Below are 13271 nucleotides of genomic sequence, written 5' to 3'. Positions count from 1 at the left end.
CTCTTTAGTGTTGGTATTCTGTCTTTCCAGAAATGCAATGCTGTTATATCTTGTATTTCCAATTTTTTCCCCTTAACACTTTACAATACTGACGTCTGGCTAATTTCAACAGTTACCGAGTTAGTGAGAATAATCCCTGTGCTAGAGGAACTTGGAGTGTAAATGGAAAGAGCAATCCACGAACAGGATTCCGATAGTTTGTTATGTGGTCTGATAGGATTACACCAGGGATCTAGGGTGCCGATCATCAGCACATTTATTCAATTTGATAACAAACTTTTAATCCTTTCTATGTGGCAGGCAGTAAAGCTAAATGCTGGGGATGCTGGAATGAGTAAGATAGGTAGGTGCCAACCCTCTATGATCTAACAAGTTCTTGTATGTGAAGACAGACTGAATGCCCTCTAAAATTTACCACGAATCTAAGCATCTGTGTTTGCAAAATAAACATCCCTCTCACAATGTCTGTAATGCCTTTTCTAAGAAATGTTGCAATGAATGACAAAATAGGAAACAGGTAGGTACTAAAATAACGAGGAGATCTAGTTAATTTTTAGGATATTATGTTAGATTTTTAAGGAGAGATATCTAAGAGGAATAGGGAAGCAACTTCAGTAGGAACGTTAAAGACCAATTTCTGTAATTTTGTATCAGTGCTCTTCTTTGGTGACAGCTCCCCAGGGACAGAGTGCTCACTCTGACTTAGGAAAGAAAGGCTTTTATAGTCTCATGACACTCATTGTGTTCTTCACTTATAAAAATGCAGGTCTTGCCATAGAGAGAGAACTGGAGGTAAATGTTGATTGATAGATTTGGGGGTTGACAGGTCTAGCATTATTAATAGCTGAAACTATGGGATTAGTTGGTATGACTAAGATTTTTGAGAATAGCAATAAGAAGAAAACTACCGATTGTGTCTACCTGGTGTCAGATAGCCAAACAATGAAGAGATTAGAGTACATACTTACACTCTTTATTTCTAGAAATACATATCATATATTTTAAACAATATTTGCATCTCGTTATTTATAGTTTTATTTCTGCTCATGTGTAAAACATGTTGTAAAATCCTGAAGAGCAAAATATTTTGTTTAGAGTTTTTATTGTATTTATAAAAAGTAGTGAAGACAAGATTCAACCCCAGGCAGTGTGATTTCAGTACTCACATTCCATTGCCTCTTTAGAAAACATATTAATATAATATATTATATCAAAAGGACGGGGAAAACATTGTGTTCAAAACATATTGAAAAGTACCTATTCCTAAATGTTTAGAATTCTTTTCCACCTCAGTACCCTCCTACTCATATATTTGTATCCTTGGAGTCACAGCATAATTTCTGGAGCCTTCTGAGTTTTATTTTCTTGATACAAGAAAATAATTGATAAATAGATTCTTTTATACTTAATATTTTTTTGTTCTTTTAAACTTTGCTAGGGCATTTAGCAAAATTTTGCAAATATATCAGAAGAAGAATCTTACTTACTGAAACATTCAAGTGCTGAAGTACATGTAATGACCGTAAACAAACGCAAACTGGATTTTAGGAGGTAATTGGCAAATACAACATTTTAAGGCAACGAACACAGCATAAGTGGCCTAATGTGTTTTGGAAGGGATCCAATTAGTATCATGTGGAGTCAGAAATGATTATAGAGTGCAGAGTATGACCATATTAGAACCCATTAAATATAAATGAAACATACCAATGTTCTGTTTGCAAAAGCATATAAATTTCTCATTATTAGAAAGAAATTGGAGGGAAATTAAATTTGTATAAGAACTAAAAAGATTTGCTTATGTAGTAATAAAAATCCTTCTTACCAGTATATTTGTAACCAGCTTTAAATAAGATGGAAAATGTCAGATTTGGAAGCAAAAAAAAAAAATTATCTTCCAAACTTTTTCACCCTAATTTGGTTATATTTATGATTATGACTAAAATCACCTGATACTCTAAGTAGGTAATCCTCGAAAGGTTTTCGCTGGGATAAATCTTAGGATCTTTTAAACCAAACATTTCGTATTACAGGAAACAAATTGTAGCCTGGCCAATTGATAATGAATGGATATTTTTAGTGTGGTTTAATATGGTCATTTTTTTAAATTATTTTTATTCCACCTACAGTCCTCTATGGGACATTGATATCATTGGAGCAGTGATAATAATAATGGCTCAAATTAATTAACATTTACTTTGTGCTAAGTATTATCTTCAGCATTTAGTATAAAGGGAATCACAAAACATAGACTTCAAATTTTGATTGCCCTTAAGTTATTAAGCAATGACAAGAAACCTTAAATGGGAGTTGATCTGGTAGACAGAAATACTTGGGAATATATAAATGCTGTGTTGATCCTAACATAGGGAGTATAAATTTACATCCCTGAGAGCCAGAGAACAATGAAATATAGGTGAGATTAGAGCCTAGTAAGGCCAGGCAAAGACTTAAAGGAGATCACAGCTCTTAATGTGCTGCACTTGATTATTATTTTATTGATTTATTTTTTTTAGGGGAAGAGAGAGAGAGTGTGAGCTGCGGTGGGGCGGGAGGGGGGAGGGGCATAGGGAGAGGGACAGGAAGAGAATTCCAAGCAGACTCCGCCCAGAGCTTGGAGCCCCATACATGGTGCTGATCTCACCACCCTGAGATCATGACCTGAGCCAAAACCAAGAGTCGGATGTTTAACTGAATGAGTCACCCAGGCGCCTCTGCACTTGATGATTATGATTCCATACCCTTCCCAAATATTACCTGAAGTTAAATGAGAAAAAAAAAATGGCTTTTCTTAGGGAGGTCATTGTTTGACTATAAGCCTTGTAAATGTGAGACAAGACTTGCAATATTTTAACTATAGAATTTGAAAAGTACTTTCATTATGAGAAAATGTTTTAAATTATTAAAAAAAAACCCACCCCAAAAATACACACACACACACAAAACCCAGGAATTTACCAGTCTTGTATAATTAAATTTTCTCTCTAAATATTGTGTGAATTATTTGTTTAATGGGACCATTACTTGTTAGAAAAATTAAAATAACCTCTGACAGATCTATTCCAAACACAAGATTATGGTTGTTTCATATATATATNCAGCTATGAGGTTAGTACTATTAATATTCTACTTTTAGAAGAAGAAAGTAGCACACAACAATTAAAAGACTTATCCTAAGTTTAAGTAAGTGTTTGAAATGAGATTGAAATCAGATATCTGATATTAAAACCAGGTTTTATTCTCTACAAGGGTTTAAGGATCTAAGCCATATCCTTAGCTAGTACGAAACAATACTTTGAGGTAGCAAATATTGTTATCCCTCTTTCACAGATGAGGAAGTTAAGAGAAACTAATTTTTTCAAGGTCACAAAACTAGTAAAGTGCCAGAACTGGTATTGGAACCCCGGAAGGTTGGATTCAGAGCCTACACTCTTCAACATGATATGCCATGAATCTATGATCACTTATTTATAAATATTACACTTACGCCATAGATACTCTGTTTTTCTCACTTCAGTCTCAAAGTTGGTTAGATTTCTTATCCTGTGCCAGGTATAGTAATAGTTATTCTTCTCATATATTGTAGAATAATTTTATATTATGTTGAAAAAGAATTCAGAGAGTTCAGTAGAGACAGTACCATTTCTAGAAGAAACCAGAAACAGAAGAGTACACACTGAATGAGACCATTTATATTATATGGTTCAAAATCAACAAAATTCATCTATGGTGTTAGAGGTGAGCATGGAGGTTGCTTTTTGGGGCACAGTGACAGAAGTATAAAAGGAGCTTTAAGGGTGCTGATAAGATGTTTCCTGACCCAGGTGTTGATTATACTGGTGTATTAACTCTATGAAAATTCATCAAGTTGTTATACTTAGGGTCTGTGTACTTTATGTGTATTCTATTCCAATAAAAGTTTATCTTCAAAGATTCTTAAGACTAAAAAAAAAAACACAGTTACAAAAAATGACTGGGAGTGATATTGGAATTTTAGTGGCAGGTTGTCAGGGGACTAGCAATGCTAAATGCAAAGAGTAGGAAAGGGTAAAAATAGTGTATTTTCAAGGTATGCAAGCACAATGGAAATCAAGAAGAGATTTTTACTTTTCATTTTTTCCTGGTACTTTTCAAGACTTCTTAAGCTTTTTGAAAAATCATGTAATCAACTGCTATGCTTTTCACAGTATTTGAATTTCCAATCAATACAGCATTATCAAGGTATATTTGTGGCTATTATACTCATGATTACCTTACACACTGGTACAGGTATTACTCACTTCACTAAAACAGCTTCATTTCACTTCATTGTATAGACTTTATATGAAACATATTAAAATACATGTCAAATTATTATAATTTACCTTTATTTCTCTTGCATATTACAGATAGGACATGATGCAAATTTTTAAAAATTATGTGTATAGGTAGTTTGTATTATCTAGGAACCTATATTCAGTATGAAAAAGGGAACATTAAAATATTTGCAATAAAAAAGGGGCATTGGGAAAAATTGATTTATGTAATCCAATATCTATAATGGATACTAACTTCTCACAGCCCAATCTCTGGTGTACTAAAAACATAATTCATTTTTTCTTTCTCTCTGTCTCTTTCTGTTTCAAGCAAATTGCTACCTACGGGCACTAAGTTAACCTGATTTTTTCTCTGCCAAATCAAAGTTTTCTTTTTTTTTTTTAATGTTTTTTTATTATGTTAGTCACCATACAGTACATCCCTGGTTTCTGATGTAAAGTTCGATGATTCATTATTTACGAATAACACCCAGTGCACCATGAAATACGTGCCCTTCTTACTACCCATCACCAGTCTATCCCATTCCCCCACCCCCCTCCCCTCTGAAGCCCTCAGTTTGTTTCTCATAGTCCATAGTCTCTCATGCTTCATTCCCCCATCTCATTACTCACCTTTCTTTATCCTTTTCTTCCCCTACCGATCTTCCTAGTTCTTATGTTCCATAGATGAGAGAAATCATATGATAATTGTCTTTCTCTGCTTGACTTATTTCACTTAGCATTATCTCCTCCAGTGCCGTCCATGTTGCAGCAAATGTTGAGAATTTGTTCTTTCCGATAGCTGAGTAATATTCCATTGTATATATGGACCACAGCTTCTTAATACAGTCATCTGTTGAAGGGCATCTCGGCTCCTTCCATGATTTGGCTATTGTGGACAATGCAGCTATGAACATTGGGGTGCATATGGCCCTTCTCTTTACTACGTCTGTATCTTTGGGGTAAACACCCAGTAGTGCAATGGCTGGGTCATAGGGTAGTTCAATTTTTAACTTTTTAAGGGACCTCCACACTGTTTTCCAGAGTGGCTGTACCAACTTGCATTCCCACCAACAATGTAGGAGGGATCCCCTTTCTCCACATCCTCTCCAACAATTGTTGTTTCTTGCCTTGTCTATCTTTGCCATTCTAACTGGCGTAAGGTGGTATCTCAGTGTGGTTTTGATTTGAATTTCCCTGATGGCTAATGATTTTGAACATTTTTTCATGTGTCTGTTAGCCATTTGTATGTCTTCATTGGAAAAGTGTCTGTTCATATCTTCTGCCCATTTTATGATTTGTTTATTTGTTTCTCGTGTATTGAGTTTGAGAAGTTCTTTGTAGATCTTGGATACCAGTCCTTTATCTGTGGTGTCCTTTGCAAATATATTCTCCCATTCCGTGGGCTGTCTCTTAGTTTTTTTGACTGTTTCCTTGGCTGTGCAGAAGCTCTTTATCCTGATAAAGTCCCATAAGTTCATTTTATCTTTTATTTCTCTTGCCTTTGGAGATGTGTCGTGAAAAAGGTTGCTCTGGCCGATGTCATAGAAGTTGTTGCCTATGTTCTCCTCTAGAATTTTGATGGATTCCTGTCTCACATTGAGGTCTTTCATCCATTTGGAGTTTATTTTTGTGTATGGTGTGAGAGAGTGGTCAAGTTTCATTCTTTTGCATGTAGCTGTCCAATTTTCCCAGCACCATTTATTGAAGAGACTGTCTTTTTTCCACCGGATGTTTTTTCCTGCTTTATCAAAGATTAGTTGCCCAAAGAGCCGAGGGTCCATTTCTGGGTTCTCTATTCTGTTCCATTGGTCGATGTGTCTGTTTTTGTGCCAGTACCATGCTGTCTTTGTGATCACAGCTTTGTAGTACAGCTCGAAATCCGGCATTGTGATGCCCCCAGCTTTGTTTTTCCTTTTCAACAGTTCCTTGGAGATTCGGGGCCTTTTCTGGTTCCATACAAATTTAAGGACTATTTGTTCCAGTTCTTTGAAAAATGTCCTCGGTATTTTGATCGGGATAGCATTGAAAGTGTAGATTGCTCTGGGTAGTATGGACATTTTAACTATGTTAATTCTTCCAATCCATGAGCATGGAATATTTTTCCATCTTTTTATGTCTTCCTCAATATCTTTCAAAAGTGATCTATAGTTTCTAGCATATAGGTCCTTTACGTCTCTGGTTAAGTTAATTCCAAGGTAACGCATGGTTTTTGGTGTTATTGTAAATGGGATGGATTCCCTAATTTCTCTTTCTTCAGTCTCGTTATTCGTGTATAGAAATGCAACTGATTTCTGGGCATTGATTTTGTATCCTGCCACCTTACTGAATTGTTCTATAACTTCTAATAGTTTGGGAGTGGATTCCTTTGGGTTTTCCATATAGAGTATCATGTCATCTGCAAAGAGAGACAGTTTGACTTCTTCTTTGCCGATTTGGATACCTTTGATCCCTTTTTGTCTTCTGATTGCTGTTGCAAGGACTTCTAGTACTATGTTGAATAATAGTGGCGAGAGTGGGCATCCTTGTCGTGTTCCTGATCTTAAGGGAAAGGCTTCCAGCTTTTCCCCATTGAGAATAATGCTTGCAGTAGGCTTTTCATAGATGGCTTTTATGAGATTGAGAAATGTACCCTCTATTCCTACACTCTGAAGGGTTTTAATCAGGAAAGGATGCTGTATTTTGTCAAATGCTTTTTCTGCATCAATTGAGAGGATCATATGGTTCTTGAGTCTTTTCTTGTTGATATGATGTATCACATTGATTGATTTGCGAGTGTTGAACCATGCTTGCATCCCAGGTATGAATCCCACTTGGTCATGATGGATAATCCTTTTAATGTACTGTTGGATTCTATTAGCAAGGATCTTGTTGAGGATTTTGGCATCCATATTCATTAGAGAAATCGGTCTGTAATTCTCCTTTTTGAGGGGGTCTTTGCCTGGTTTGGGGATCAAGGTAATATTAGCCTCATAGAATGAGTTTGGTAGCTTTCCTTCTGTTTCTATTTTTTGAAATAGCTTTAGGAGAATAGGTATTATTTCTTCTTTGAATGTTTGGTAGAATTCCCCAGGAAAACCGTCTGGGCCTGGAGTTTTATTATTTGGAAGGTTGTTTATCACTGACTCAATTTCTTCATAGTTAATTGGCCTATTTAAGAAATCTATTTCTTCCTGTTTCAGTCTTGGTAGTTTATAGGTTTCCAGGAAGGCCTCCATCTCTTCCAGATTGTTTAGTTTTTTGGCATATAGCTGTTGATAAAAGTTTCTAATAATCCTTGCAATTTCAATGGTGCTGGTCGTGACCTCTCCCTTTTCAGTCATAATTTTAATAATCTCAGTCCTTTCTCTTTGTTTTTGGACAAGTTTTGCCAGTGGTCTATCAATTTTATGGATTCTCTCAAAGAACCAGCTTCTAGTCCTGTTGATCTGCTCTACTGTGGTTCTGGTCTCTAATTCATTGATTTCTGCTCTAATCTTGGTCAACTCCTTCCTTGTCAGTGGGTTAGGCCTGTCCCTCTGTTGCTGTTCCAGTTTCTTGAGGTGAGAATATAGAAACTGCATTTTAGATTTTTCTATTCTTTTGAGTGAGGCTTGGATGGCTATGTATNGCTCGGCTCTTTGGGTAACTAATCTTTGATAAAGCAAATCAAAGTTTTCTTAGTCAAATTGGGATTTCTAGATCCAATATGGTTCTACTACAGTTCTTCTTGGAGTCATATGTAGAATACGGGCTTTCAGAATATCTGTTTGTCGTTATCTGTCCATATGCCCAATGTAGTTTATATCCACTGACATCATCTGAGATATCTGCTATCCCATTTTTCTCTGGGGAAATGTGTTCTTTTTGAATGATGGCAAGGTGTCCTCAGACCTACCAGTCGTATCTAAGGGATATAAGAGATAATCTGTGGATGTAGGAAACTCAGCAGGGCTGGGTCTTCTTTGACTGGTTATAATGTGTTTCTTTCTCCAGAATGGAGGGGGGACTTTGTTGCTTTCCCGGGGTTCCAGTGGAGCAAGAACTAGACATCTTCTCTCGGGTTCTATAATTCTGTAGGGGTTGTTTTCCTAGGGATCAAGAAATAGGTCCATTTTTTCAGGAATATCTTCCATGTCCTAACTCTATAATTTTCTTTTCCTCCTTACTTCAGCCCAGATTAGTTTAACATCTTGGCTAGAGAAGGTTGAGAAAGTAGCAGAAGGAAAATGTATGTGGCTCGAAATTATGCTGTCAAGTGTCTACTTTATATATTTTGCAACTCACAAGCTTAGAATTGTCTTATTTTGCTCTCTATGGTGGTTTTCCTCTCTATGAAGTACTAGAGTACTAGTGTCTTTGAACAGAAGAAAGAGTAATGAAGTAAAGATTAAAAAGGAGAAAGAAACCTCTATTATTACTTGGAAATATTTTCCTGATACCTCAGTAAGGCAGAATTTAAGGCCCAGAAATTATAAAACCAGTTTGGGGCAAAACAGATCTTTCAGGTTTCCTGACTGCTGTTCTGTTTTAGTACAGGGGATATTTGCTTTGAGGATCTTAAATGATCTAGTAATTCTACTATTGGTGAATTCAGGTATTCCTTAAAACCTCACAGACACAAGGCTATCTTACTGGTGAGATAAGTTTAGGAATATTTTATATTGTTCCCATTAGGTATAACATAAAACTATTTCCTCTGGTATGTAAACAGATTCTCTTCTTTAGTTCCTGCTATTTTACTTGCTGGTATAAGAAAAAAACACATTCTTAAATGTGGAATTGTAAATGAACTTTATCAAAAGATCCTTCTCACATCAAAACAAGTCCCGTAATTAATCACTGAGGAATTGCCACTTGTTTATTGAAGACATGTGCCACTTCAGGCTACACTGCACTGAGTAGGCAGGTTCGGTGGGGGTGGAGTGGAGAGAATTTTCATTTCTGTCTAACATTCCTGTACCAGAGTCTTAATTTACTGAGTTGTTTTCACATTAACTTATGGGAAATGTGTTTCATAATTAATCTATATGTAGCAGAAATAATACTGCAAAAGAAATGTTTCATATAAAACCACACTACAAGCCCTTCAAAGTTTCTCTTCCTTATTCTTAATCCTATTCTTAATAATGTCAAATAATGATCAAAGGCATTTAAGAACTATAATTACAATGACATAAGAAAATAAAAATGGTAAAGAGTGATTTAAAAACAAAAAAAGAAGACAAACACAGGTAGATGAATATGTTATTTAGAGAAGAAACCAGGTTATTTCAATTAAAATAAATTATTTTTATAAAAATAAAATGAAAAAATAATGATGATAACTGATATGAGTTTACAAATAAAAGAGTAGAAACATACTTCAAACTAAAGCATGCACCTTCATATAATAATATTAAATACTTAGTCTCTAAGAAGACAAAAATTTATTTCCATATACACTGGAAATTTTCATTTAATACTTTTGTAAATTGAATGAACTTAGTAGTTATTTCTTAAAGGAAAAATGAAATTTCCTTTCCTTATCTTCTTATTTTACTGTTGTATAATATTCTTTCTTGTAAATTCTTGTCCTATATATATATATGTATTTTTTAAAGTAGCTCCACACCCAGCATGGAGCCCAATGCAGGGCCTGAAATCACGACCCGGAGATCAAGATCTGAGCTGAGATTAAAAGTTGGACACCCAACCAACTGAGACACCCAGGAGCCTCTAGATTTGTTTCTAACTAATATTTTCTCTTTTCTTTTTAGTTTTCTGTATGGAATTATATGACATGATTTTCTTACAATGTTTAATTTTTTGTAATTTGTCCTAAGAATTAACATGGTCATCAGACACCTGTTTTCAGTTATTTTAAAATATTACTAGTTGTCATTATATAAGTTAGTCTCTGAGACACTTTGAAAGTATTAAAACTGGTGTGACATCTTAATTATGTAAGAATTGTATCATCACAAGAGCATAAGAAAGTATAAAACTCGTTGGTAAAGGTAAATATAGAGATAAAAACAGAATATTATATTACTATAATGGTGGTGGGTAAATTGCTTTTAATTCTACTATGAAAGTCAAAAGAGAAAAGTACTAAAAATAAGTCTAAATAATGTTAGTGGATACATATATAAATAGATGTAAATTGTGAGAACCAAAGCAAGAAACAGCCATTGATAGTATTCCCTTACATTTTCATGGCATTTTGTTCTCTTTGAAGTGCTTTTACTTCACTGCCTTATTTGAAGTTTAAAATAAAACATAGAAAGCATTCAGGGTGGATACTATCATCTCTTTTAAAAATGAGAGAATAAACAAGAAGAGGTATGTACAGGTCTAAGGTCACACATAGGGTTTGTAAGAGAATAGTGAAAAAAACATAGTTATTGATATTTATTTATAAAACTTATCTAATTTGATCCTATACAATGTTTATTTGTAGTATTAATTATGTAAATACAAATAATTGCATTGTTAAATTCATTTGATGAGCTTCCTTTCTCAGTTTTTATTTTCAGCACCTAGAACAGTATCTGGCATATAGCACTACTCAATATTTATTTAGTGAATGAATATTAACTTAAATATGTTATAGATTGGTAATGCATCCTAATTGCAGTAATGTTTTTAAATGTTATTACCTACAGTCATAAATGCTCTTAATGCAGTAGGTTATACATTTTGATTCTTGCATTGTTCTTAAGGCTTATCTATTCAAAGGACAGGACCACTAACTTAATTTAGCGCTTCTAGTGAAAGCTGAGGTTAGAAAAGGCTAATTAAAGATTCTTATCCAATATGATATATAAAGAAGCCATTTAAATAAAAAATTATGTGAATTTCCTCACATGTTCCCTCACCATTACTTTATGTGATGTGTTTATTCTGAATCAAAGACCCTGCAGTAGAAATCTCATTATTGATTCTTCTAGAATTGTATATTTCTTAGAGATGAAGGATTGCTCTTTGATATTAACCTTCCTTGTAGCTTTCAAGGTGGTGGTGTGTAAAGCAGGGAAATGAACTAATAGCAAATAGCCGTGGGGAGTTCTGGGTTTGGTCTGTACAGTGCAGCTAAGTAAGTGTTCTACTTGGTGCAGATACAAATGGTTCAGCTCCAATTATCCTACTCACACCTTCACATGTTCTGTTCATTCCCTGTGGCAATTTGAGCTTTTGACCCTAGGTGTAAATGGTATGATTTAGAGAAGGCATTTGCAATTGCAATTCCACTAACCAAAAGAAGTATGTGAATACTTAATATATGGTTTGAAGTTAGAATGTAGAAATTAGAAATCTTAAAGACCCAAATAACTATGCAAAAACCTTACCTATGATTTAAGAGTTATGTCATGAATAGGAATTGATTGTAAAAGTTTGACTTGAAAGAACTACTCTTGATATTAGAATGATCTAATCTAGATTATTCTAAAACTATTAATTGCTACAGAATTTAAATGTTTCAAGGAAAAATTTTAGAAATCTTGCAAAGGGGATCAACTGCCTGCTGTGACCACGTTGTCATTGTCTGCAGTTCTGAATGCCATTAGGCACCTCTGATTACATTGGTTTAGTTAATTCTACCCAAAATCTATACTAATACCTTTAGTATTTCCTTTTTTTTTATTCCTAGATATTTTTTTTCCTCTTGCTTCCTGAGGTATTAAAATAACTTCTATCCTACAAAACTTTAATAATTTGTTTTTTGGAGTTTTTTTATGTGCATTTTTATAGTTTTTGTTTGTTGGTTTTTGGGTCTTTTTGGGGTTTGCTTGTTTTGCTTTGTAGTTTAAAGCAATGATGATAAATGGACTTATGATGATAAATGAATTGGTCACAAACTTGTAATTGATAAGAATTTCTTCCAGGAGCTATCAGACTATTACAGAGAAGTGGAATATTTTTCCTGTGTCTAAAGCAGTTATTGGGAATATTTTCTACCTCATTTAGAGGAGAATGAAATATTGGTCCATCTATGTCCTACTTGTCTTGTGATTACTGAATAAAATTTTTCCTACCAGCAAAAACACTCATTACTTCCTAAGAGATTTAGCATATCCTGGCACATTTTTTTTGGTCCTGACTCATTGTTAATATGAACTTCAAATTTCTATTACAAGAAATGTATGCTATTCTAATAGATATTTGCATAATTTAATATTTTTCCTGCTCACTTCTAGGTCTCTTCAAACAATCCTTGTGAATACAGTCATTTTAATTTGACTTTTATGAAGCATAAATGTTAAGTTAAAGACGTTTGTATCCATATATCTTATCATAACATAAAATTCAAAGATTGTTCACAATACATCAAGACATTTCTTATAGGAAGCATAATATAGAGTGTTTTATTTATAAACTAGGTAATGTCAGAGGAAAAAAGTACTAACTTAGATGTAAATTATAATGACATAAGCTTGCTATCATTGTCCATCTTCCTGGAATATTTCGCAATCACTAGGTTATGTCTCAAGAGCTATTAAACAAACATTTCTATTTTTACCTGTATTACTCATATTTATTATTTTCTGTATTTTGTGATATTTTGACATCTTGAAAGGCTTTCTGGCCATGGAGAGGCTTCCCCTTTCAGGGCTGACCAATTCTTAAGAATAGCAAAGGGCTCAGCTGGGAACACACCTCTCATCTACAGACCAGCCAATCTCAAGGAGCCTACAGTAGCGCTGACCACCTCCTTATCCAAGTCATACACATCAGCCAACATTTGCTCAGCCCTTAATCAACTCAGGTACCAGGAAACTAGAGACCACCTTTATAGCCTAAAGCCCACCAGGATTATGCAAACTAACCAACTCTAACCAGTTTACCCTGCTCTGCTTTGCCTTTCCTGCAGATATCCCTATAAAGGTTCTGGCCTAAAATTTCTCCTTCGCTCCTGCTTCTCTCTCCTGCCCCAAATCTGGTGTTTTCCAAGTGGGCGTGCAGAGAGTGATATGTCCCCTTCTCTTGAGAAATGTAATAAAAATCTTGCAATGG

At 34.6% G+C, this 13271-nt stretch overlaps 1 long non-coding RNA gene across 4 annotated transcripts in view; it reads left to right on the top strand.

The window, feature by feature from the left end:
* The window catches only part of LOC117803080, a 101454-nt gene that overhangs the window by 383 nt on the left and 87800 nt on the right, over nucleotides 1–13271 (top strand). The gene's annotated exons all lie outside the window — the stretch shown is intronic.

Source organism: Ailuropoda melanoleuca, chromosome 7 (genome assembly GCF_002007445.2).
Source record: "Ailuropoda melanoleuca isolate Jingjing chromosome 7, ASM200744v2, whole genome shotgun sequence".
Lineage (NCBI taxonomy): Eukaryota > Metazoa > Chordata > Mammalia > Carnivora > Ursidae > Ailuropoda > Ailuropoda melanoleuca.
The sequence above is the reverse complement of the archived record's forward strand: the minus strand, read 5'-3'. Positions and strand labels throughout refer to the sequence as shown.